Here is a 25,131-nt window from a genome sequence, read left to right as displayed (position 1 = left end):
GTGGCACAGAGAACCTGGCTGTCTTTTGGCTGGTATTCTTTTCCAGCTAAAAATGGGAAACCGAAGACAGAAAGCTGAGGAGGAACACAGGTGGGGAATTTAGATCAACTTTTACAGAATACTTGGATTATTTATTTCTTTTCTAAGAGATCTGAATATTCAGTATACTAGTCATTTTCTGATTTGAATATAACCACTATTTTAATTTCACTCACACACACACACACACACACACACACACACACACACACATCTGTGGGATTTACTCCACCAAAAAGGAGGGAGGGAAGAAGGAAAGGAAAGTCGAAAGGAGAGAGGAGGAAAAAACAGTCGAATACAGTTTTTATGTGGAAGGTTAAGTTCAAAAGTTAAGCAAAAGTCACACAGAATCGGAATTAACTGAGAATCCCTTAACTTTCCTGTAAGACACTGCAAACATGATTTTGTGCACACAACTCTTTATAGTAACTCTCACGCACACTGGAGTCCAACAGGAAGAACTCGCTGGAGGTTCGCACAGAAATGTCTGAAGATCCAACCATCCCTCTTTTATTTTTAAATTTTTTTTTAATCTTTACTTACTTTGAGAGAGAGAGAGAGAGAGAGTGTGTGTGTGTGTGTGTGTGTGTGTGTGTGAGTGACGAACAGAGAGAGAGGGAGACACAGAATCCGAATCAGGTTCCAGGCTCCCAGCTGTCGGCACAGAGCCCGATGCGGGGGCTCAAACCCACAAACTGCGAGATCATGACCTGAGTCGAAGTCGGACACTTAACCAACTGAGCCACCCAGGCTCCCTAACCACCCTCTTTTAAAATAGGCATTCCATCTCTGAAATTAAATGCAAGGATTAGGCAAAGAACGCTAAAGCGTCAGTGCTTTCCAGCAGACTTTGCTCCGTTCTGTTGTAATATTAAGCTTCTTTAACCTTAATGCATATTAATACATTTATTATCGTGGTAGTTGAAGTGGCTTCGTATCTTGAGTTCTTAATGTAGGGGTATTAAGAGTAACTTTAAAAATAACTCCTTTAAAAAAAACTGTAATCCAGTTGTTATGTAAAAAAAAATTAAAAATAATACACATAATAAAGCCCTAACAAAGTAAGTAGCATTTTAAGAAGTATGGGAGGATGCTGTCCTGCCTCCCTGCTCTGAACCCAGCTTTTCTGGCGAGAGCAGCCCCGAAATGGCCCGTGTGGTGGGTCAGGGCGGACAGCTGCAGGCAGCCTTGGGTCAAGGTGATGATCTTGACATCTATTGCTTTCAAGAGCTCCCCCAAAGGCCCATCAGCCCCCCAAACATTCCTCTAATCCTTCCCTTTCTTTTCCCTTCCCAACCCACAGTGTGCTGAGCTCCAAAAGAAATTCTCAACCGCTATACTTTTCCAAAACACACATTCCTCCGGCAGAGCTCACAAGTTACGATACAAACATCAAACTGTGTAGGTCCATTCACCCGATCCTCTGAGGAAGAAAGGCCCAGAGCAGTTTCAACACAAGGGTGAGGCCACGTCACCCAAGACAGGGAGTGAAGGACGACAGAGTCCCGGAAGGCATGGAAAACCGGTTACTGTCTTATGCTCCAACAGCTTACAACTTAAAATGAAACAAACAAAAAATAATACCGACGAGTGGCCTCTCACTACAGTACATAAAGAAGGCTGTCAGCCTGTAATCCCTAAACAGCCAGAAAGAAGTTCAAACATGAACCATGAATGTGGGATGCGGGACGTGTGAAAGAACTCTTTCATTTTTTCCTTTATGAATGAACAGGCATGTGTCTTATTCGAGAAAACCCGTCGCTAATGATTCCTTTTCGGATGCTCTGAGTTCTTACGTCAATGAGAGGCTAGCTTCTAGGGGGCTGAGCAATGTCGTCAAACATTTAGACATCAGATGAGTGGTCAAGCTAAGAGACAGAAAATTCCACACGTGAAAAGACTGGGCAGGGGATGCGATACAGAACTTAGGGGACATCTAACACATTCCAAAGGAAAGACGTGAGAGTATGTCCACTATCACTCCTCGACTGGACAGTGCTCCTGGGAGACGCCTGGGTCCTCCCTGGAATACTCAGTCCCTGCCCCAACTCTGTGCATCTTGGCGGGACGTTTTGGAAGGAAAAGGGCCACTGAGGACGAGAGAACAAGAATCTGTGTCAACAGCAAACGTGCCGAGGTAAGCCACGGGGTCCCGCCTGATGGTCTATCCTAAGAAACCACGCCCAGGGTGTGCCCACAGGGGACACCCAAGAGGAGACAGGCTTCCTCCCCAAAGCTGTCACACTCAGGAGTGTTTAGAGGAAAGGGAAAAAGTTGTAAGGCGTACAACATCCACATCAGGGAATACCAAGTAAAGCCAATTAGGACGGCTGCAGGCTCATGCATATGAAAAGGGACACACGGCATCAGTGAGCAGAAATAATGCTCGGGGTCTGTGGGAACGCTCTCGCTGCAACGCATCAAAGGCTGCACACCTCCGTCTTTCTAATTCCCATTAGCTCACCCTTGTCCGGATGAAAAGAGCTCAGTGAATCAATTGCTTCTGTTGAACTGTTTATATATTTTTCGAGTCCTGATTAGGCCATTAGTCACCAGAGCATACCGCACAGCAAACTAGAGCACCTGCAATTATACAACTTCCCAAGAACACGCAGAGAGCATTTGCAGTGAGACCACAGTGGCAGCAAAATGTGAAATGGAGATTATTTGTCAGCAGTTTTCAGAACCGTGCCCTTAAATGCCAAATGAAATATATGCATGGCAGATAACAGAAGCTGCAGCGGGGGCGGGGAGGGGAGGGGGAGAAGGAGGAACGAGGAAAGCACCAACATTTACTCTTCCGAACCCAGACGAGCCCTGAAAATGAAAGCTGCTCTGGGCAACAAAACGAGTCCCCATCGCACAGGTTTCGACGTCTTCTCTCCTCTCTGATGGGAACGCTGGTAAGAGCCTTGATTGAACACAACCACCAAAGGTAAAGAACAACGGACTCTGGAATCGGTGTTGGCGAGCTACTCGTTCTTCAGAGGGTCCCCCACGCCTGACAACATCCGTGTCTGAATGCGGCGAACATCAGGTCCCACGGGAAGAGCCTGCCTTCTCCTCTCGGCTGCTTGTTCTCATTTCTCAGTCTCGATCAGCAAAAATCATGCGATCGTGTATTTGAGGATTTCCCATTCACACTAAGACAGGACATCTCTAGAAGGAAAAGAAGGGATGATGTAAACGTGCCACTTCCTTTCCTTCAGCAGGACGCTGAGCTGCTTTCCCGCACACGGCCTGGGCCACACTGGTGGTGAAGTTTTTGTTTTTGTTTTTGTTTTTGTTTTCAGTCTGCAAGGGGTCAGCTACTCGAAGCCTCCTGGCAGAGAAACGGGAAATCACGGATCACGGGAAATGGGTCAAGGGCTCTCCGTTTACTGTACAAGTAATAACACAAGCAACAACCTTCCGAAGAGTGTTTTATAGTATTTTTCATGGCAAGGCTGTTACTCTCCGGTCCGTTAATTCTCACTTTGCAGCTTCTATTCATAAGCTTTATATGTATTTATTTGTTGGGTTATACATTTTAGCTGAACTTGGAATGACAGTTATTTTTAAGAGGCTGCCAACACGGGTCAGGAGGCAGCTGAGGAACCTGGCTCGCAGTGGCTCTGGCATAAGGAACCCTGACCAACCAGAAAGCTGATGAGCTCCAGGTTTCCAAAGCGCCAGTGGAAAAGCATCCTTCCCTCTGCTCTCTTCCATACGGCTCTTGCAAAGGAAAAAAAAAAAAAAAAATTCTTTACCAAAAAGGATTCCTTCTGTCACGCAACCAACCACGTCCTTGTGTGTTCCGAGTGCAGATCTGGAGGTGCGCGTGTGAGTCCGGGCGCAAGCAAGATGCCGCGGTCTTCACCTTGGACGCAGACAGGGTGGAGGGCGGACGCGGTGCCCTGCGGGCCAGTGCCCCGCAGGCATCGGGGCACAGCTGCTTTCTGGCTTCGCGGCCCTGGGTTCCTGCACTGACAGCCTTCCAAAAACTAATCGCGGCCGTTAGGAGAAAGAGGGCAGTTTCTCAGCATCAGTGCCTTGAAGGTTATCGCGACTCTCCTCCTCTGTTGACCGTCCTGCAGGCACCTGTGACCCGGAGCCCTCCTTCGTGTTCGGAAGGCACAGACGCTCAGGAGACAGACTGCTCATTCCTCATCAGACAGCTGAAGACCCGCGTCCTCTGCCTCGCATGTTTTTGGAGATTTTAGTCGGCAGGGTCCGGGGGCTCCCTGACGCTGTTTGTGACAGGCAGACTCTTGGATGTAGGCTTGGGACAAACAAACCTTTCACGGGAGCCCTTAAAAACAGACAGCGTTCTGTCTGAATTTTTGAACCCCGTTCTAGTACAAACATGCTTGGCATCTAGTGCCAGAGACTTTTCTTCTTGGCAAACGGCTCCGCCGCTACCATGGATGTTACCGTTTCGGGTCCCTGCAACCTTGCGCTCTTCCCCTGCTCCCCGTCCCCTTCCCCTTGAGATGTTATCTGCACCCAGGCTGCGGGGGTGGGTGCCGACGAGCTGTCACAGCCGCCGGCAGGGACAGGGTTCCCGGCACACTGCTCCCAGCCCCTCCTTGGTCTGGCATGCTGACGGGGGGCTCCTTCTTTCATCGTTTGTCTGTTACTCTGACGCAGACCACGGGGTCAACAAATCCAGCCCATGATTGATCACATGAAGACTCCAGAGGTCACCCTCCACTCCAGGGACTTCCTTCATTCCTGTGTCCTAGTGTCTCTCAAGGGGAGATGGGAGAGAGAAATAACCTTTGCGCTGCTCTCCTCTCCATGCCTCTGGAAAGACCTTCGAGTTCTCTGACAGTGAACAAGCAGCAGCCCTTGGAAATGACCAAAACCATACCCCCCTCCCATCTGAAAGCGCTCTTTGGTAGAGACTCGACTTACTGGATTGCTTCCTGCTGACCAACGACCATTTCTTTTCGAGGGATTGGCTGAAATGTAAGAGTTGGAAATGGTCTTAAAGATCAGTTGATTTAGGGGTCCCATGACCTGGAAACGCCTAGGAGCCTACTATAACACAGTTTCCTGGGCTTCAACCTCCCTCCCCACCCCCAAGCCCTGGGCTAATTCGGGAGACACCTGGTGGAGGGTCTAGAACTTCCCAGGGGTTCTGAAGCCACATCTGGAAACCACGGATATAATGCAACTTCCTCATGTTTCCTAAGGCCCAGAGAAGTTGGGTTACTTGCCAAAGGCCACACAGCAGTTAATGACAAGCCTGACCTCGACGCAGTGCCTGGTGTCGCCAGATGCCCGTGACGTTCGTGACCTGTAGTCAGTATTGGGTATTCAGTAAAGCTTTAGCCACTTAGGCTCTGCTGTTACAGATAATGACTTCCTATGGCTATATAATTCAATGTCTTTGAATTTATTACATAACCTATAAATTTTTAGTAGTAGACGCAAGTTAAGTGTCACCCTTTTCTTTTTAAGGTTGAGGTTTTTTCTTCTTCTTTTAAAGTTTTTTTTTTTTTAATTTATTTTGAGAGAACTGTCAGCACAGAGCCTGATGTGGGGCTTGAACTTACGAACCGTGAGATCATGACCTGAGCTGAAACCAAGAGTCAGACGCTTAGCCGACCGAGCCACCCAGGTGTCCCCAAGTGTCACCTTTCTTAAATTAGGGGTGTTTTATAAAAAAACAAATTACAGATTCTTCACTCATTCACCTTCATATTCTAGAGGTGATAGAGGTCTCATAGAAAGCAAAGGAGAAGTGCACTGAATGAAATCTTCTGACCAAGGAAATGGTCAATGAACAAAGTATTTGTTAACTTCTATAAATAACATACACACGCACACACACACACAAACACACAACTACCCTTCAAACTCTGGCTCCAGGAATCACTTCTTTTTTTTTTTTTAAGTTTATTTATTTTTGAGAGAGACAAACAGAGAGAGAGCTCACGAGCAGGGCAGAGAAAGAGGGAGAAAGAGAATCCCAAACAACTACCCTTCAACCTCTGGCTCCAGGGATCACTTTTTTTTTGTTTAAGCTTACTTATTTATTTATTTTTAAGAGAGAAAGAGAGAGAGAGATCACGAGCAGGGCAGAGAAGGAGAGAGAGAAAAGAATCCCAAGCAGGCTCCAAGTGCTGTCATCACAGAGCCTGACACAGGGCTCAGTCTCACGAACTGCATGATCATGACCTGGGCCTAAATCAAGAGGCGCTTAACCGACTGAGCCACCCAGACGCCCCTCCAAGAATCGCTCCTTACATGGAAAGAACTTAACTGCATCCACTGTTGATGTCGGGTGAACGGGTCGGTGCACTCACTGTTAATTCTGTTCCCTATGGTACTCCATGTCCTTCCCAGTGCCATTTGTACAGTCGCTCGAATATAAAATGATCGTAAAATAAACTCTACAATGCAGGCTTTTGCCGAATGACAGTGGCTCTCCACCTCACCATCCCCCAGCCCTGTTATTGAGAATGAGTGGGTACGGGTGCTGGGTTTCCCCTTTTCTGGTGAGGAACAACTGAATGAGTAACTAGTGAGGGCACCACAGGTAGTTTCCCCACCCACAGACCCTGCTGAAAGCAATGCACAATATTGCTGCTACACCCACACCACACACAAAAAAACTCACCGCTTTTAAAGTCGACTTCTTCTATAAGATCCAGCAGGACTCACTCCCTGTGAGAAGCTGAAGGAGAGAATACTGCTTTTTTTGTTGTTAACTGTAAGGTGTATCAATGTCTAGTTAAATCTGAGCCTAAGGTATATAGCTCATATAAAATGTTTACAGGCGATGAAAGAAAGAAAGAAAGAAAGAAAGAAAGAAAGAAAGAAAGAAAGAAAGAAAGAGGGAGAAAGAGAAAGAGAGAGGGAGAGAGAGAGAAAGAAAGAGGGAGAGAGAGAGAGAAAGAAAGAAAGTGGGAGAAAGAAAGAAAGAAAGAAGGAGAAAGAGAAAGAAAGAGGGAGAGAGAGAGAAAGAAAGAAAGTGGGAGAAAGAAAGAAAGAAAGAAAGAAAGAAAGAAAGAAAGAAAGAAAGAAAGAAAAACTTAGAGTTTGCATCAAAATCAATTGGGAAACAGAGGGCCCAGTCACTGTTCAACCTTTAAACTGTTAAAAGCTAAAACATTCTCCAAGTGTTACTAAGCCCTCAAACAACAGGATAATTTCACGAGGCAAGGGTGTTTTCCTTTTCAACAAATTCTTTAAGAAAGAGCGGAAAGCAGCGGCTTGACCTCTACCTGACTATTGGTCAGCTCTGTTCTACATACAAACTCTTAAAAACGGAATGCTTCCATGGATAAGTACATTCATAAGAAGTAGACGATTACTACAATCTTCTATAAATTTTATGTATTTCTGGTAATTAAAACAATATCATAATACAGAATTTCCTGAATTGAAATTTCTTTACCTTTGAAGAATCTTCCATTACATGCGTGCAAATTCCCCAAACATGCAAATTGAAAAGAATACCCAAAATAGGTTGACTTTTCGTTTCTTGGTAGTTATCTTGCAGGGCACGATGGCACAGGCACTACCATTTTCAGTAATCATTTGCTACACAGAGTATACATAAGCATCCCAGAATATATAACACAGCGCCTACAACTGAAAAACCGTATCAGATTCTGAAATATATGATGTATCTTTCTCAACTTCCAACCTTAGACTTTTCTGAAGTAGTATGTCCAGAGGTGTGAAAAAACAGAGGCCATTTCAAATCTGGTAACACACCATGAATTAGTGAATTATCTTAACAGTTCTTTCCCTAATTAAGACCAGTAAGAAAGGCATCCATCCAATATTCCAACAGACAGCCAAAGTTTCTGGTTGTATAATTATTCACCTCCTAGGGGTCCACCCCAAAGGCATGCGAGACACAGGTTTATGAACATTATGTAGAAAAGAGACGTTTATGTAAAATGAAATTACTTCAGACAGGCAGACTTCTCTGAAATAAAGATCCTTGGCCACTAGAACTGCTTGATTTTGCACTCTAGGCTAGAAACAAAAAAAGCTTAAAAAATGTATTCATACGGGAAGCCAATTTTTCCATCAATTAACAAGCAGGAGGCCTTACAAGCATTTTAAGGCGAGATTTTTTTTTTTAAGTCCTAAAATACAAGCACAGCCTCCCCAGACTTTTTTTTTTTTTTAATGTAATTTATTTAAAGTCGTCAACGAAGTCAACCAGATAAACAACAAATATTTACCGAGAACCTTCCATGTGGCCAAGATGATGCTTCTAAGTCCCAAGCACTTTCAGGATACTTACAAAATTATTTAACTTTATAAACTATCTCCATAAATAACACAGCCTCCCAAAATGTGCGCGGGGCTATAATTCCATCTAGTTTCTACGATGGCACTGTAAGCCTTGGATGGAATTACAATCTTCACGGGAACAATCAGGGCACATGCTCAGGGAGTCCATGATGAACTCAGTTTCTAAAACAATACAGCCACCAAGCCATTGGCATGTAATTACAACCAGGAAGTCAAGTTGTCTGCTGGCTAGTGTAGGAAGTAGGGACACGTACTTTCAACTGAAAGTGCCCTTCACCTCACTGTAGCAAAATCTATAGAACATATCTGAAAAACTTCTTCTTTTCCAAAATTAAACTTTCTACTTTGGGGATGAGAAAATCTCCACAAGGGGCTAACTGGTAGATGTGCTCTCGATCAGTAAGGACAAGACCTTCTAGATACTCTCAGTAAAATCTTAGAATCTCTGATATCACCTTCATACTCCTACTAAACTGTAAACTCTAAAAAGTTCAATATATTAAGAAATAGAGGGGGGGAAAAAAAGCATGCTCAAGAGTCCTAGGAGATGATTGGCATTTCTTCTAATTCTTTGGGACTAGCCTGACATTTATTAACATAAACAAAGCAAAATGCCTTGTGCCTGTAAGAGGGAAAAAAAAATAAAGATTTATCTACAGAGATTGAACTCGGGGCTGTACAAAAATGAACTCAGAAACAGACCCAGAATTTCCCTGGGAAAACAAAAGACAATGACACTATGAATCAGCATTTTTCCTCAGGCAGCCTAGAATAAAAGAAGAAACACACACACACACACACACACACACACACACACACACACACACGATAACAAACACCATGAGGAAGATGAATACAAATTTAATCTAGATATTTGTATTTAGGACACATATGATTTCCTTGATATTTTCACGCCTTTATCATAACTTTATTTGGTACTTGGAGAGGTCACCAAAACTCTGTTAAGTCAGTATTGCCATAGCAACCAGGAGACCAAAAAAAAAAAAATTCTCCACCAGAAATCCTCACCAAATAAACTATAAACTGTACTTTCATACGGCCACTTTAAAATGAAACTGTACTTTCATACGGCCACTTTAACACCTGTCCTTGAAAACCCAGTTCACCAAGGGACCTCTTGTGGATTACGTGTCCCTGGGTTCCTATATCACTGACTTGAGAACTTTCTAATAACATTAGCTCTTAAATTCATTTTCAAGCTCCGGGGATTCGTGTAGACTGTATCACAGTGGCTATCTAAAGTAAAAAGGATCAAGACAGGAGGGGGGAAAATACTGATTAATTTCCACGACAATGAGACATATCATTTATTAGCTTTACTTAAAAAACCTTCTTGTTGAAAAGAAACGCAACGTCTGTCTCTTGGGAGTCTATCCTTCCCTATAACCTGAGAAACACATGTTCAGTGCCAAGTAAATGAAGAAAGAATTCTTGAAACAGCTCTGAAGTCACAGAAAGAATAAAGGCTCTAAGCTCAGCTCCAGAGGCAAGCTGGTGCAAGGATTACCAAGTTAACAGTTCAAGGCTTCCCTAGCTGGAGACATCTTTATCGATGACAGGCCAAAAGCCCCAACTTTGGCCTTCTCCACAGAGCACCAGCTAAAGTACTGTTTAACACTGAAGGCTAAGAATTTTTCCCGAGTTGTAACATCCCGTTGGATGGAATATGGCCAGCTGGATGCAACATAACACAGCAAACCAAAAATATAAGGGTAATGGGGAAAAGAGGGAATTCTTTATAGGTCTTCTTTCCACAAAACATTCTGGGTGGCATCCACTCCGCTTCCCTCCCGTTCAGTGACAAATGGGGTTACCTAAAAAGTAATGCCCTTCCAAAACTACCAATAAAGTACTTCATAAAATTAAATTTAGTATCTTGAGATTCCCACTAATGATATCCCTGACAACCACCAAAAGCTGGTTAGACAGCTTTCTCTTTTTTCTAGGTGCTTTACTGAAAGGAAATACGGGGAATAGATGTGCTTAGTGATGTGTGTGTGTGTGTGTGTGTGTGTGTGTGTGTGTGTTGAAACACACGACCCTCCCTATATGCAGGGGGCATTTCCTGTCTGGCATATTTTAGAGCAAATCAAGACAATACTCATTCTTTAAGACAAAGCTTGAGCGCCAGGCAGTGCTATGGAACTGCAATGCATGAGGTCTGCTGAAGTCACGGGAAAGCAAGTTTGGGGCCTGGAGCTGTTCTATTCCAGATGGAGAAGACTAGAAAAGAAGATGAACCGGGTTGGCCATTAAAAAAATTTTTAAATAAATTCCTCATCTCTTTCCTCGTTTAGAGTTTTTACCCACTACAGGAGAGCAAGATAAAACAAACAAAAAATGGTACTATTCAGGATGCCTAAGGGAACATGGAAGGATCCGGTTGTTTTTTAAAAGCATTATTTGTGCTCCAACTGAATAACCTCTGAGAGGAAGAAGATGATCCTTGATGTGCTTGACCACGATCTTCAATACTCAATTCTTACCGCAACTTGACTTTGTCCAGTACATATGCCCAATACCGCTATGCCTCCTCCCAGAAACTAGATACACGAAGGGCATTTATTCATTCACATTACCAAAGAGATTAGCTCCAAAGTTCTCTCAAACGTTTTACAGCTTTCCAGCAGCATCTCATTCTTCACAGGTAATTAACCTCTTGATGGGCTTAGAGCAGCAACAGTGTTAGAAGCCACAACACATCGATGATAAGTTATAAACCAGGGGAGAGGATAATTGGAAAATAGATTTCCAGGCTCCTTGGAAAATATATTCCCATTTATTGAAATAAGTACACTCAACTTTTCAGGAACAGGTGACTCACAGAACTGCAGAACTGGCAGGAACCTTAGCAAATCTTTCTGTTTCAGCTCCTTATCCCAATAATGAGAAAAAGGAGATGCAAAGAGAGTGACTTGTCCAGAAAGATTGAACTCAACACAAATTTGGTTAGAGCTCAAGGAAGACCTGGCTACACAACGTGGCGTCCTCTCTCCCACCACCTTCGTAGATGGCGCTGGCCCAGTTCAAACAACCCATGTGTCCTGCCTTTGGGTCGCCCAAATGACGTATTAGGAAAGGTCTAGGAAATAGCGACTAAGCTTTCAAAACTAAGAATGAGACAAAAGAATGAGGGAAGGGAAGAAGGGAGACAAAGAGACTCAAATTACAACCTACTGGAGTGTTTGCAGACACTACCCGTGTCTTTCATTCCAATTAGATGCACTGAAAAAATGGGATGCACCCTTGGAATGTTCCATAGTGATGATGGTGATGTCTGGTGGGAATGTCCCAGTAGGCATTACAGTCCCAAATCATTATCTGCTCTTTTCCTCATTGCCATCCTCAAGTAGAGTGGAAAAGCTCCCCGAGCACAGGAACCCTGTCTGCTTTTGCTCGTTATTACGTTCCCTCAACCTACAGAGTATGTGGCACAAAGTGAATACTCTGTAAAATTCACTGAAAGAAGGAATATAAACTCCTATGAGGCAAGAGGAAGAGAGATGTCGTAGCTCCTAAGTACAGATGCAGTGCTGTGAAAAAATTCCCATTTAAAATGTAAAAAAAAAAAAAATGTTAAAAGATGGGGGGGTATCTATAATAAAAATGAGGTATGTTAAAAGTATAAAGCACCTACACTAAGCAGTTACTGCCAGTTACATCTATGAAGTAGGTACCACGGGGACGCCAATAGAGTTCCTGCATTAGAAAGAGCTTCCGGCCTGAAGCTCACGGTCAAGAAAGCACAGTGAAGGATGGTAAATAATCACGGAGAGGATCACCTTGCACAAACAGATCAAAACCAAGCAAGTGTGGCTGGAGTGGAGGACAAACGGAAGCTGTAGGCGCCGTGTGTTCAGACGGAGTAAAAGGGGTTACCGTGTATTTTCTAAGGAGCTCTGTGCAGTTTGTATCATGGGCCTGCTGGCAACCATCGACAGCAACCTTGCTCTCCCCACCTTTAAGTTCGAGCTTCTATTTTATCACCGTCACAAAGGAACTATACGACAAATAATATGGATCATTATTTTGGGTTCTCAGACAACTTGCTGGCTCTCTAATGCTGTGAAGTTGTAAGTCAAGACAAGTGCAGCTGGGTATAATAATATTAACAAATATAATGATCACAGTTGCCTATTTTAATGACTCAGAAAGACAGTATATCTAATTAATACACACATGTTCACGTAAAGGGAAACAAATATGATAGCTTGTTCTTTAAAAACTTTAATATGGTTTTGGCCACTGTGAATATAATAATAATAATAAATAATAATAATAATAGAAACTATTTTTAAAAATAAAGGTCATGGAACAAGCACTGTATTAGGTGCTTTCTCTCGACTGAGCCCACACTGGTGGATCTGCACAGAGTGGCAGTGTGGCATGAAAGGGAGAGCCTGGGCCACGCAGCCCCAAGCTCCTGGGTTCAAATTTCAGCTCCGCCATCATAATTGCATGCCCTCACCTGTGTGTGTCAGAGTCCTCATCTCTAAACATGGGAGCCATAATAATATTCAAAGAACCAATATCCACCTACACGTAGGGCTTTTGTGAAAATTAAATGAGCTAACAAATACATCACAGACAACACAGTAGGCACTCAAAAATATTACACTGCACAAAGTTTTAGTATCCTTTGGAATGCTTACAAGAACACTGAATTCTGGACTCAAGTGGCCACAGCCACCTACATACTATGGGGATCTTGGCCAAGTCACTGAAACTGTAAAAATGGGATGCCAGATGCCATGTTTCCTTCCTAGAATTGTCGTAAGAATCAAATAATGGGTGACAAGTTATGTGAGAGAGCTTTAGACACTAAAGAGTGCTCTATCTAAACTACCACGTCCATGGGGATGATTATCGTCAACTTTCAACCTCTCAAAACCAATGAGCTCATCTTTTATCACATCCTCTCCTGCCTGAGAATTTAACATTAAGCATCTTCCAAAGTCTTGACATTGGACTCCCTGTGATAACAGAACAAATGTCTGGTCATCCAGGACTCAATCGGATGGAACTCTATTATCTGCCTCCTTCTGCACACCCACCGTGAGAAGGTAATTGATGTTCACCATGACCCCAGAGCACTCCGAGACTCCGAAGTACCTTCAGGGAAAGATTAAATTATATTCAGCCTAGTTTATTATAAAGTGTATTTAATTATACTCAGATTCTGTGAAAACTGGTGACCTAGGAAAAGCACAGACAGTAAGTCACAGGCTCTCTCTGGTAACCGGAAGCCTGCTCTCCCTGTCCAAACTCCAATCACCCTTTAGCAGAATTTACTGTAAGACACAGCCCACCCTAGGGCAGGAAAAACTGGGAATCCAGCATGCTAATTATAAAAGTCAAAAGAACCTTGCCCTACCTAATCCTCAAGGACCACCAATGTGCAGAAATATTACTGTCAAAATCTTAAAACAATGAAAAATGTAAACTATGTAAGATTGCTACATGTTTCGAATGATTTTGATTTTGCTAATAATGAATTTAAACACTTGAACAGCAATAATGTGAATATATCATTTATATGTATTATTATAGCACTTAGAAGTGTGAAAACAGATCAGTAATGGTGAATATTACACTCTTTAGAGTGGTAAAATGACATTGTGTTTATTAAGTTTTGCCTCTTGTTTTAAAGAAATTAGGTGTAGGCAATGAGGCATCCAATACAAAAATAAAGCTATACTGCGGCGCCTGGGTGGCTGAATCGGTTAAGCGTCCAACTTCGGCTCGGGTCATGATCTCACAGTTCGTGGGTTCGAGCCCCGTGTCAGGCTCTGTTGACAGCTCAGAGCCTGGAGCCTGCTTCGAATTCTGTCTCTCTCTCGCTCTCTCTGTTCCTCCCCCGCTCACACTCTCTCTCTCTCTCTCAAAAATAAATAAAGCTTAAAAAAATAAAAAAAAATAATAAAGTTATACTGTATTAGGGTTGTGAAACTATGGCTACTTGCCTTTGTTAAAATTATTTCAATGCTGTTACATTACCTCACAAATGCGAGTCTTGAATACCATATATCAGTGTTAGGAGAAAAAGGACTAGTTGTGAATTATAACCCTCCATTCAATATATGGCTTCCTTCTGGAGAATTCCTCCTGGGAGGGGCCTCTCACCTCTGCTTGAACATCTCAGGTGATGGAGGTTTCATTACCTCATCAATCAGCTTGTTCTATTTTTAAGGCGGCCCTGATGTTAGAATGTTCTTCCTCCAGTGGCAGAACTCTTAATTCTCTTTACCTTTAACTTCCCTTCTGCTCTTAGTTCTTATTTGGGTCCTTGGGAACCACTTCAGTAAGTGATTTCACTTCCCATCAGGTCCTTTGCTAGCCTCACTCATTTTACCAGTCGAATAACAAACTGCTTCTACTCACATTGTTCACTGTTATTCTGTAAGCCACAGTGGCCATTCTTCATAACCATGTGCCATCAGCTGAAGGGCCTTTGGCACCAAGGATCTATGCAGACTACATCCAAGTGGATGGACATGGCCCTGAGGGACCATGGGGCTTGGTGGGCTTTCCTGGGACCCAGCTATGGCATACGCTATTTCTATGAAAAAAATATTTTGAGTTCCTAAGTTCAGATTTATATTCATTCTGTATCCACTTTGGGGGGAAATATGTTTCTCACACACACACACACACACACACACACGCACACACTCACGCACACGGAATAATTTATTACTCTGTCCTCTTACCTACATTGTGAGCCCAGTGAGTGTTGTGGTGTGTGCATAAAATTCCCCAGCTCCTCTCCTGGCTGGAAGAAGCAAAGTGGGAGAGCTGCACACCCATGCTCTTCAGATCGTCACCTCTCCCCTGCCTCCTGGGATAATGGAGCTGAAGAGAGAGGAAGGCACAGGTACCCCAGGAGTTTCTACCCACGAACCCTGACATGCCAGCCAGGCAATCCCCTGTCTGGGATGAAGATTGCTTCTGAAACTTCTGGTCTACCCCCAACAGGTCTCCCATTCGGTCTCGTAGTAAACCCTGAAGTCCTAGACCACCATCTTGTTACAGATTCAACTCGAACCAAGATTAGTTTAAAGCACAGAAGGGATCATATTTATTTTTATTATTTTATCCAATGCCGATCTGGGCTGTTACTAAATAAAAACCGTCATGCACACTGGCAGCCCTTACTTTACATAAGAACATCCTATTCCTCCCTGCCTGGCTCAGCCTTCAGCATCCAGAACGTGGCCGTGACCCCCATGGGCCAAGGTGGTACGTGGGGAAAGCAACAGGTGAGAATCCGGGTACCCGATCCCGGCTAGTAATTTTATAAGCTTGGTTCTCTGGTTTCCCTTAAGTTTACAACAGATCAGACAGGCAAATAAAAGGAGCTCTAAAGACACGGCAACCAAGAAAAGTGAATGGGACAGAGGCCGTGACATCAGGAAGAATCATGAGCTTCTGGGGCATCATAACGTACTACATCAGTGCAATCATTTCAGAGAAATGACAATAAATCTCCAAGAAAAAGGTTACATTAATGTCCACTATCCTGTACTCTATTTAGGAAACCTTATACCTCATTTTACAATAATTTCTTCCTGAAAATGTTGAGGTGGTTGGGTTTTTTTTTTCTTCCTTCTAACAATGTCCGCACCGGATGCATTTAAATATGCTGACTACGTATACCCTCTGAAAGCAGTTAATTCCAGGAGTATACCAAATTAAATATTTAAATCTCTACTAGAGAAACAGGAGGGAACAAAAGTGAATAATCATTAAGGAACTCAAAGGAATTATAGTGTTGCATTCTTTGGTGGAAAGGAACACGTGAAAGAAAGAAAGGAATATGCCTTCTGATCTACTGGTCAGAGGTCTGCCTGTCATGAAGCTCCTAGTTTTAGGTAAACCAAGGGAGTTTTGAAACCTCTGTCGTAGGAATAGTGGAAAAAGGGGTTTCTCTCCTTCTCGTATTCAAGGGAAAGGTAGTTTTGACCCTAAAAGCTAAGAGAGGGGAGAGGAGGGACATCGTTAGTGCAATAGACTCTCAGCTCTTAAAGCGTCTTTAACATCTTTGCTGTCTGGAGAGGACACCTCTGTTAGTACGAGTTTTAAGGAAATTCCGAACTTGGTGACTCCTTTCTAAGACACTGCACAGGGGCACCTGTATAGCACCCACACCTGCATCGTATTAAAGTGGACACCCTCAGCAGGACGAGGAGGGAGCGGGAAGAAGGAGGCACCCACCCACCCACCCACACGTTTTCTTTTAACTGGATCTCACCGACAGCATATACGTATGTGAGGTGATTCCGTTTTGGATTGCTAATTGGGAAAATTCCTCAGCATACTGTTAACACAGTATCACATATTAAGGGCAAAATAATTCCACGTACAAGGATGTTCCCAAACTGTTACAATCTCCCCTTGGGCTTCCCTAAGACCTTCCCTGCTTTCCATCCTCTTCAGATCCCAGTTACTGTGGTGCTATTTAGAATATGGCTATTTAACAGCATTTTTCCCCTCTTTTTTTTTTTTTTTTTTTTGCACTTAAGTCTTTTAAATTTTTTTGTGGTCTCTGAAGAGCTAAGCCTAATTTTTTTCCTTTTTAAAAATTCCTTTTTTCTATGTTTTTCCCCCTGTAGTTGCCCCCAACTCCCCAAATCTCTCATAGTAGATGCAAAACTCTCACTAGGCTTAATCCTCAAATGTTTTGGGAGCACCTGGGTGGCTCAGTCAGTTGAGTGTCTGACTTTGGCTCAGGTCACAACCTCATGGCTCATGAGTTCGGGCCCCATGCTGGGCTCTGTGCTGACAGCTCAGAGCCTGAAGCCTGTTTCAGTTCTGTGTCTCCCCCCTCTCTGCCCCTCCCCCCAAAAAATAAATAAACATTAAAAAAAAACAAACATGTTTTCAATGTACTCATGTAGTGAGTAGGTGACCTACCTCCACCAAAGGGACCAAACATTTCTGCCCTGGGACTTTCTAATACACTTCTAACAAAGCCCAATGGAGATCAAACAACATCTTCGTAACACCTAAGGCCAAATAAATAATCATGTCCTTATAGGCAATGGGTATTGTTGTCACCAATCCAAAGCCACGGCACCCCGGCACTCGGTGCCCCAGCTACTAGGAGGAGACCCACTGGGCCCCCGGGAGCTCTGGCCAGGGGACAGAAGGAGGTCCCTTCCTGAGCACATACTGCCCACCCTGCACACACATCTTACCGTTCATGACTTCCTATGGCTACGAGCACCAGGAGACAATGTTTGCCCCTTCCGATCATCTCTCCCCAAGGCACCGCGAGAGACAATGTCACAGAGGTAATGGCGCAGGGGGAATAGTAACCACTTCTGCCTCCACGGGATTAACTTTTCGTCTGCACTGGAAATGGACAATGTTCGTGATTCATTTGAACAGGGCCCGGAACCTCCAAGTCTACACACATCACTCGGTCATTAGTGCCTTGCAGCGAAGAAGGGTGTCACTGATAAATTATTTGAGCAACTTGCATGGACCATGGGAGTAAGAACGTGCTTGACGCCCCTCCCTCCACCTCTCCCACTCTGTCCCCCAAGACCTGGGAGGTAATGCTTCATTGTTCTCCATCCACACTTAACACACCCCTGGGCTTTTCTTAAACAGATAAACCTTGTTCTAAAGAAGATTAAAACTTCCAGATAGGGCACACTGACAATCATTAAAGACTGTCTTGGCATGTGTAAATACACTCTCCACGTTACGTGGTAATGAGATTTCATGGAGGGAGGTTTGAAATAATACATTTTCAAGACCCAACCATTTCAGAAATAATCCCAATAACAGAAAAAGATCCTAGCTGGAGCTAAAAACTTATGCCCACTGAAGAAAAACAGTGAAGTAGGAGTCTCTGGAGAGCTGGGTTTTTAGCCCAGCCCTCACACAAACAAGCTGTGTGTTGTAAGGTTGGTCACTTAACCTCACTATGCCTCAGATTTCTCATCTGTAAAATTAGAACATTCAGTTAGATTAAAACCCTTTCAACTCTAAAATTCAGATTCTATGATTGTCCTTCCAGCTTAATAAAACAAAATACATACTGCCTTTTTTTTTCCAACGAAGCAAATTAAAAAAAAAAAAAAAAAAAAAAAAAAAAAAAAAACGGCAGGAAAGCTCAAATACACCAAGAAAATACAACCGGAGAGGAATGAAAATTTAACTTGTGCAACAGAAGGTCTGTCCAGAAATTAGTACCTGATCTTTACTTCCAGAAAAAAAAAGTCCCCTTTCTGTTTTCTTCTATGCAATGTTCAGTTCACCACTAGACAAGAAATATTCCGTGCCTGCTGAAATGCATCTGGATTTGCTGATGGGTTGTGTTCAAGGATTCAGCAGCACCATGGCAGAAAGCAACCTCTCTGTTTTTCCCTGTTACCACTACGTTTAAAAGACCAACAAAACAGCTCCGAAATACACAGGCAAGATCTTGCTGTCGTCTGTCTGAAACGGTTACAAACTACAGGCTAATCTCGGCATCTGTGACCTCACCACCCAACGTTTTACAAATTGAGTAACTACTTCCCCGTCCGTTACTACTCAAATGATAAAAGTGAAAATAAAAAGGGGGAGCAGGGCGCTGCAAGTTAGGAGCGAGTGAGGACGCAAAAGGAGAGCAAACAGGTCTAACTGAATTCAGAGACACATTCCAGGTGGATTTCGGGGAGGGTTGAACCACCATTTGCTTTTTGATGGCTTTACCTCTGGCTCCTCGCTGCGAAGCCTGGGAACGGTTTGTGGGTCACAGTAAACAGGGTTCTGGAGCACAATGTGACTTCCAGGGAGAGGGCTAAGCCAGACCACAGCCCGCCAGCCAGCAGGACAGATACTAAAAGGTGATAAGGAGAAAAAGAGGCACGTCTTTTCATGAACGAACGTGAGACCTCGCCGACTTCCTTCAACTTCCCCAAGTGAAATGTCAGGTTCACATGATTTTGAAGAATCGACTGTGTTGCCTCTTAGAAGACAAACATGCAAAAATTCAGTACCTGACCGCATAGATTTTGTTCATCGGCGTTAAAAAAAAAAAGTTTCCCAGTAGGAAGCAACACAGTCCAGAGCTTAAAAAAATAAAATTCTTAATCTGCTCAGGATGAAACACACTGCTTAAAATAAACTGAATGACACCTAAAATGATCTGCTGAATGAAAAGAAACGTTCTTCTCAGTCAAAAAAATAAGCTATTAGGCAGCAGTGGGAGCTTACTCTTGTCTTCTTCAATTACATTTTTACGAAACACACGTGGCAGATAGTGCATGCTTTTTAGCCTCTCTCTCCCAATCCCGGGGTCTTCTCGGACTTTCCCCGCGGCTGCCGGCCAAGCTGATGGTCTGGGCAGGCTCTTGACAGCGAAGGTGTCTTAAAGGTACCCTTTAAGAATGAGCTCGGGCAAGGATTCGGGAATGGACTTCTTCCTCTGTATCTGGGGTACAGACTGAGAAAACACTCCCTGTTCCGCCTGTGTGGTTATTATGTTTCTGCCGAGTGCACATCTTGCTGTGCTCTGGCCTCCCCCTCCCTCCTGCCCTCCCTCCCCGGGGCCATTCCCGGCTGATCAAAGAGGGCGGGAGGGAGGGGAGGGCCAAGTTTAACCTTACCAGGAGATCGGGTGGTCTGGTGCCCAGCAGAAGTCCCGAGATAACGCCTGAATCGTGGCCATTTACACAGCAGCACAAGGCTTACATGGCCGACCCAAACAATATACCCCAGCTCCCCCCGAGCTCCCCGTCAGTCCTCGGGCTTCCTAACCACCTCCCACAGACCTCCGATGTGGGCAGGAGGAGGTGAGAACTGCCTGCGGGTGGGCCCTGGGAGGCAGGAGAGACTGGAGAGGAGACGGAACAGGCAGGCCGGCCCCGAGGGTGTGCAGTGGTAAGCAGACATTGTGTTTTTAACTGCAAGGCTCTGCTTCCTCAAGTTTTCACCTAATTTCCCTAAGTGGGAAACAGATCTTAAGAAGCAAGAGCAACTGTCTGGAAAAGCCCAACTGGGGAAAAACAAGGATCACCTTTAAACTTTGGTTTTACTACAATCAGCAGAAGAAACGGGGGTGGGGGAGAAAGAAGGAAGATCCTGGGTATAGTGATATCCGAACACAGGCAGGACAGGAGTGAATGTCAGCGTCTAAGGTCACGGCTGGTAAACAATAAGGTTGTGATTTTCTTGCTTAAAACAAATTCCTGTTTGAAGACGCCATTAAAAAAAAAAAAAAATCCAGACACAGAAACCACACAGAGAAAGAGAAAGAGAGAGAGAGAGAGAGATTACCCTAAAAATAAACCGCCAATGAATTTTTTATACCACATTTTGAAACTAAAGACCGACTAGCCCAGGGCAGTGGTCTCAGGGGACAGAGCACCTGGGCTCTGGACCCAGCTAAGCAAGCCATTGTCCCTCTGGGCTATTCATTTCTTAATCTAAAAACAGGGGAATGGAGTGAACCATCTTCAAATTTCCTTACAACTCTGAAATTCACGTTACAGCCTCCTAGAACAGTATCACAGCTAGGTTTAAACAAAAGCACGTGAATAAGAAAAAACCCTTGGCACCTACCAGCTCCATTCTAATGTTACGATGGGCTCTGGGGTTAGGGGTGATGCTTCTTTGCCTCCTAAGGTGCTTAATTTGGGAAACCTGCACCTCAAATCAAAAAGAACAGAGGGAAAATGGGTGACGGGCATTGAGGAGGGCACTTGTTGGGATGAGCGCTGGGTGTTGTATGTAAGCCAATTTGACAATAAATTATATTCATAAAAAAATAAAATAATTACCCAAGGGAAAAATAAGTAAACAAAAAATAAAAAGAACAAACGTAGGACAGCTGTGACATCCACCACTGTGAATGGCTTTGATGTCCCGGAACCCCACATTAGCAACAGTTAACGTGGCCGAGTTTTATGCCATGTATATTTCAGCACAATAAAAAAAAAAATGAAATCTATATAAAAGGGGAAATTACGATGCAGCCCACGCTGGAGGAATGCTCTGGAGGTGGGCACTGCATTAAAAATAATAATTATTAAAAAAAAACGGCGTTTGGTTTTCATTTCCGATTTTAATGTGGTCTCCGGGGTCTGCTGAGTACAGCTTCTACTTCTACCCAGGTAGGAGAGAAAAGGCTCATTTGCTGTTTCACAGAGCGGTTCCTCCCCTGTCTTTGCTGCCCTCTCCCCTTCCCCACAAAACCTGTCTGTCATCCTCCAAAATCTGTCAAGTGCTACAAATCACTCCTAAAAGCTCTGGGAGGCACCCCCTCGAAGAATCTGCACAGATCAAAATCTCAAGTGCTTGCCTGCCTAGGGACTGCTGTAATTTGAGGTGTTGCTTCCTTTTAAAGAATAAAAAGCAGATGTTCTGAGCTGATGAAAGTAAATGTCCTTTCAACACGTCTCTTTCTCTCGCACTTGAAACTCTTAACCAGCAAGAAGTGCTTCTCACACTCCGGCAGGTCATTTCTGCACTTTTTGCTTTTGCTTTGAAGTCACAGCACAGTAGGACTCTACACCTGGGGTAAAAGGATTCCTGACAGCCTCCTGAGGGCACCCCAAACAAGGGCGTGTGGGCAGAGAGCTGCCCCGATCCAACTTGTGGCACCAAGGACGGCCGCCTGCCTACGTCACAGCTAACGGAATCCAATGCTTCTTGGCAATCTTGACATGAAGTCTCAAAGCCACATACACAGGCTTAGTCATCTCCAAACTCCTGCACAAATATATACCTAAGAACTCACTCTGCAAGGGGGAGGGAAGGCAGTACCAAAGGGACCAGTGAATTAAGAGATCTAATCCTAGCTCCACCAGCACGTTGGAAGCCTCACGAACCCTCTGGGTCTCTTCTCTCTATAAAATGCGCAGAGTGGACCAAAGCCCTCAGAGTGCGTGTGATAGACAGACTATGGCACAACTACCCACAGCAATTCACACAGCAAGCCAAAGTCGAGGTAGCGACTAGAAGGGTAAGGGGAAAGCAAGGACCAGCAGTGAGTAATGAAATCGATAGCACTGCCTTCCAGATCCACCTAAAACGATCAGTAAACTCGACCATCTTGCCCAGCTCCGTATGAGGTTCTGCAGAGATGTAGAAGGAAGTCTGGTCTTTAGTGAAACACCTGTCAGACGCAGACGCTGAAATGCAGTCATGGAAGGGAAGAAAATCAAGTAAGTGAAACAACTAGTTCAATTCTTCCATCTAGTACACAAAGAAGCCGCAGAGGCCCCTTCTGAGGTCCAGAGCTGTTTCTCCAAGCACATGCTGGACACCTCCACCTGGAAGCCCCACTCAGCTCTTCTGCCGGGCTCCCCAGGGCACCAAGTGGTGCCGCGGTCCGCCCAGCTCTCCAAACCAGAAGGCCCTGCCCTCTCACTCACCTCCAAGGTCTGATTCACCTTCGGGTCCCTAGATCTTGCCTCATTAACATCCCTCCAATCTGCTTCCTTTTACACGCCTGTCATCTCCACGGTCACCACAAGCTTCCTGAGAATAAGGGGCCTGAGTGTCCTGGCCCACGCGGGATCCCCGGCACACAGGCCGGCGATTAGCATGGAGCAGGTGCTCCACGGTCGTTAAATAAACATTCCTCTGTCACCTGAATTTCTAGAACTGTTTCCTCTTTGGTCTCCCTGTCCACCACCTACTCCCTTATCATGCCACATGCACAGCACTGGAAAAATGAGGTTTCTAAACCACACATGTGACTTTTCACAGCCCTGTCTCTGGTCCTCCAGTGGATTTGGGCGTTTGCGTTACATTCCGGATAAAATCCAGGGTCCCGTGTTTGCACACAAGGCCCCTCCTGACCTAGCCCTTGAACCTCTCCAGCGCTGTCAGGCCTGACTCACTGATCTGCTTGTTACTCCTTCTGTCTGTCCATACACCATTCTGCATTTTTTTTTTCTGGTGTCTCTTTGCACATGCTGTCTAAATCACTCCTCGTTGTCAAAAGCTTAGTTTGAAGGGCATGTGTTCTGAAAGCCTGCTCTGACTCCCTTTTCCCCAGTCTGATTTAGGTGCTCCTTCTCTGGGGTTCTGTGTTCTGTGCAGGTATTCATGAAATATTTGTGAAATTAATGAAGAATGGAGGAAGAGAACATGGGAAGGAGGAGGGGGGAGGAAGGGGGAGGGGGGGGGGGAGAATGGAAGAGAGAGAACAGCTCAAAAAGAGAGAGACGGAGAGACAGAGACAGAGAGAGAGAGAGAGAGAGAGAGAGAGAGAGAGAAGCCCCTGAAAAGACTGTTTCTTAAAAGGTTAAGGAAACTAGTTAGTGTCAGAAATGGGACAAAAATCCAGGCCTCCTAGTGGCACCTGGGTGGCTCAGTCAGTTGAGCGTCTGACTTCGGCTCAGGTTATGATCTCATGGCTCGAGAGTCTGAGCCCAGCACTGGGCTCTGTGCTGATGGCGTGGAGCCTACTTTGGATCTTCTGTCCCCCTCTCTCTCTCTGCCCCTTCTTTCTCTCTCGAAAATAAATAAATCTTTGAAAAAAAAAAAAAGATTCAAGGCCTCCTAATTTTCTCTGATGGATCTTCTTCCTCCAAATCCATTCTATAAATGTTTTTCCAAGGATCTCTTCTCTTTCTCCCCCTGTCACGTCTTGCTAGAAGGCCCCCTATAGTTTTACCAACTACTCTCAAAACCCTGTCTTCTATCAGCTCCAGACGGATATACCCAATTATCTGCTACCTAGATGTCTCATCGGCAATTCAAATTCAAAATGACAAGGAATACAAATAAAAGAATTATATTATCCCCTGCTCTCCAATGCAAAAACAACAAAAACACTTCTAGAGCACCTGCCGCCTTCCTACGCCCCTTCATACAGCCATTGAGACAGAAATGTGGAAATCAGCCGTCCAGTTTTTACATGATCATTTCTATACCAGGATATGTCATGTAGCCTACATGTTTTACCTCACTTAACCCTGCCAGCAAAACTCTAGTAAGAAATCGTGTGACTGAAGGGGCGCCTGGGTGGCTCAGTCGGTTAAGCGTCCGACTTTAGCTCAGGTCACGATCTCCTGGTCCGTGAGTTCGAGCCCCGCGTCGGGCTCTGGGCTGATGGCTCAGAGCCTGGAGCCTGCCTCCGATTCTGGGTCTCCCTCTCTCTCTGCCCCTCCCCCGTTCATGCTCTGTCTCTCTCTGTCTCAAAAATAAATAAACATTAAAAAAAAAAAAAGAAATCGTGTGACTGGAACTTGAAAAATAAAGAAATGTAACATATTTACCACTCAGGCTTAGCTCCATCGACTTCTTTCTCCCACACGCCTCAAGTACAAACACATCGATCCTTCCACGGAACTTCCACTGTCATAAACTCTTCTGCACTACTGCAGAAGACCCCTAGAGGTACCTGTGCCTCCGATGTTACCCCAATGAAATCTACCCTTCACTTTGCCAGAAGCATTAACTTTCTTAAAGATCAAGTCAAGTCACTTCTGGTTTCAAACAAGCTGGGGGAGTTGCACAGGCTGCGGACTGATACCCATCTCAGAGTGTTGCCCATTAACAAACACTAGTAGTCAGGGAAACTCTTGGAGAAACTCAGAAGGGTAGAAATTTGGAAAAACAGCAGTCTGAGACAGGAGAGGTCTAATGGTTATGAGGTGGGGAGTAACTGGGGGAACAATGAAGTCACTGGTAAGTCTTAGAGAAAGCTAAGTTTAGGTTAAGATAAAAGTAAGAATAATTATACGAATAATATAAAATATCTTCTTTTACATTAGCCAAAGAAAATACAATCTAGCCAAAGGAAGGAAGGAAAGGGTTAAAAAAAGAAGCGGCAGCAGCAGCAAAAATAAATGGCACGTA

General features: G+C 44.4%; 1 protein-coding gene across 7 annotated transcripts in view; it reads right to left on the bottom strand.

Moving 5' to 3' along the window:
* Nucleotides 1-25,131, bottom strand: part of ATXN1 (ataxin 1) — a 396,156-nt gene that overhangs the window by 314,936 nt on the left and 56,089 nt on the right. Inside the window, exon 3 of one of the 7 annotated variants that reach the window (XM_030314795.1) lies at nucleotides 6,647-6,703. The exons of 5 other annotated variants lie outside the window; for them this stretch is intronic. The gene's annotated coding sequence lies outside the window, so the exon portion shown is untranslated. Of the gene's footprint in view, nucleotides 1-6,646; nucleotides 6,868-25,131 lie in introns of those variants that run through there. One more of the 7 variants, XM_030314799.1, reaches the window with a different exon arrangement.

Source organism: Lynx canadensis, chromosome B2 (assembly GCF_007474595.2).
Source record: "Lynx canadensis isolate LIC74 chromosome B2, mLynCan4.pri.v2, whole genome shotgun sequence".
Taxonomy (NCBI): domain Eukaryota; kingdom Metazoa; phylum Chordata; class Mammalia; order Carnivora; family Felidae; genus Lynx; species Lynx canadensis.
The sequence above is the reverse complement of the archived record's forward strand: the minus strand, read 5'-3'. Positions and strand labels throughout refer to the sequence as shown.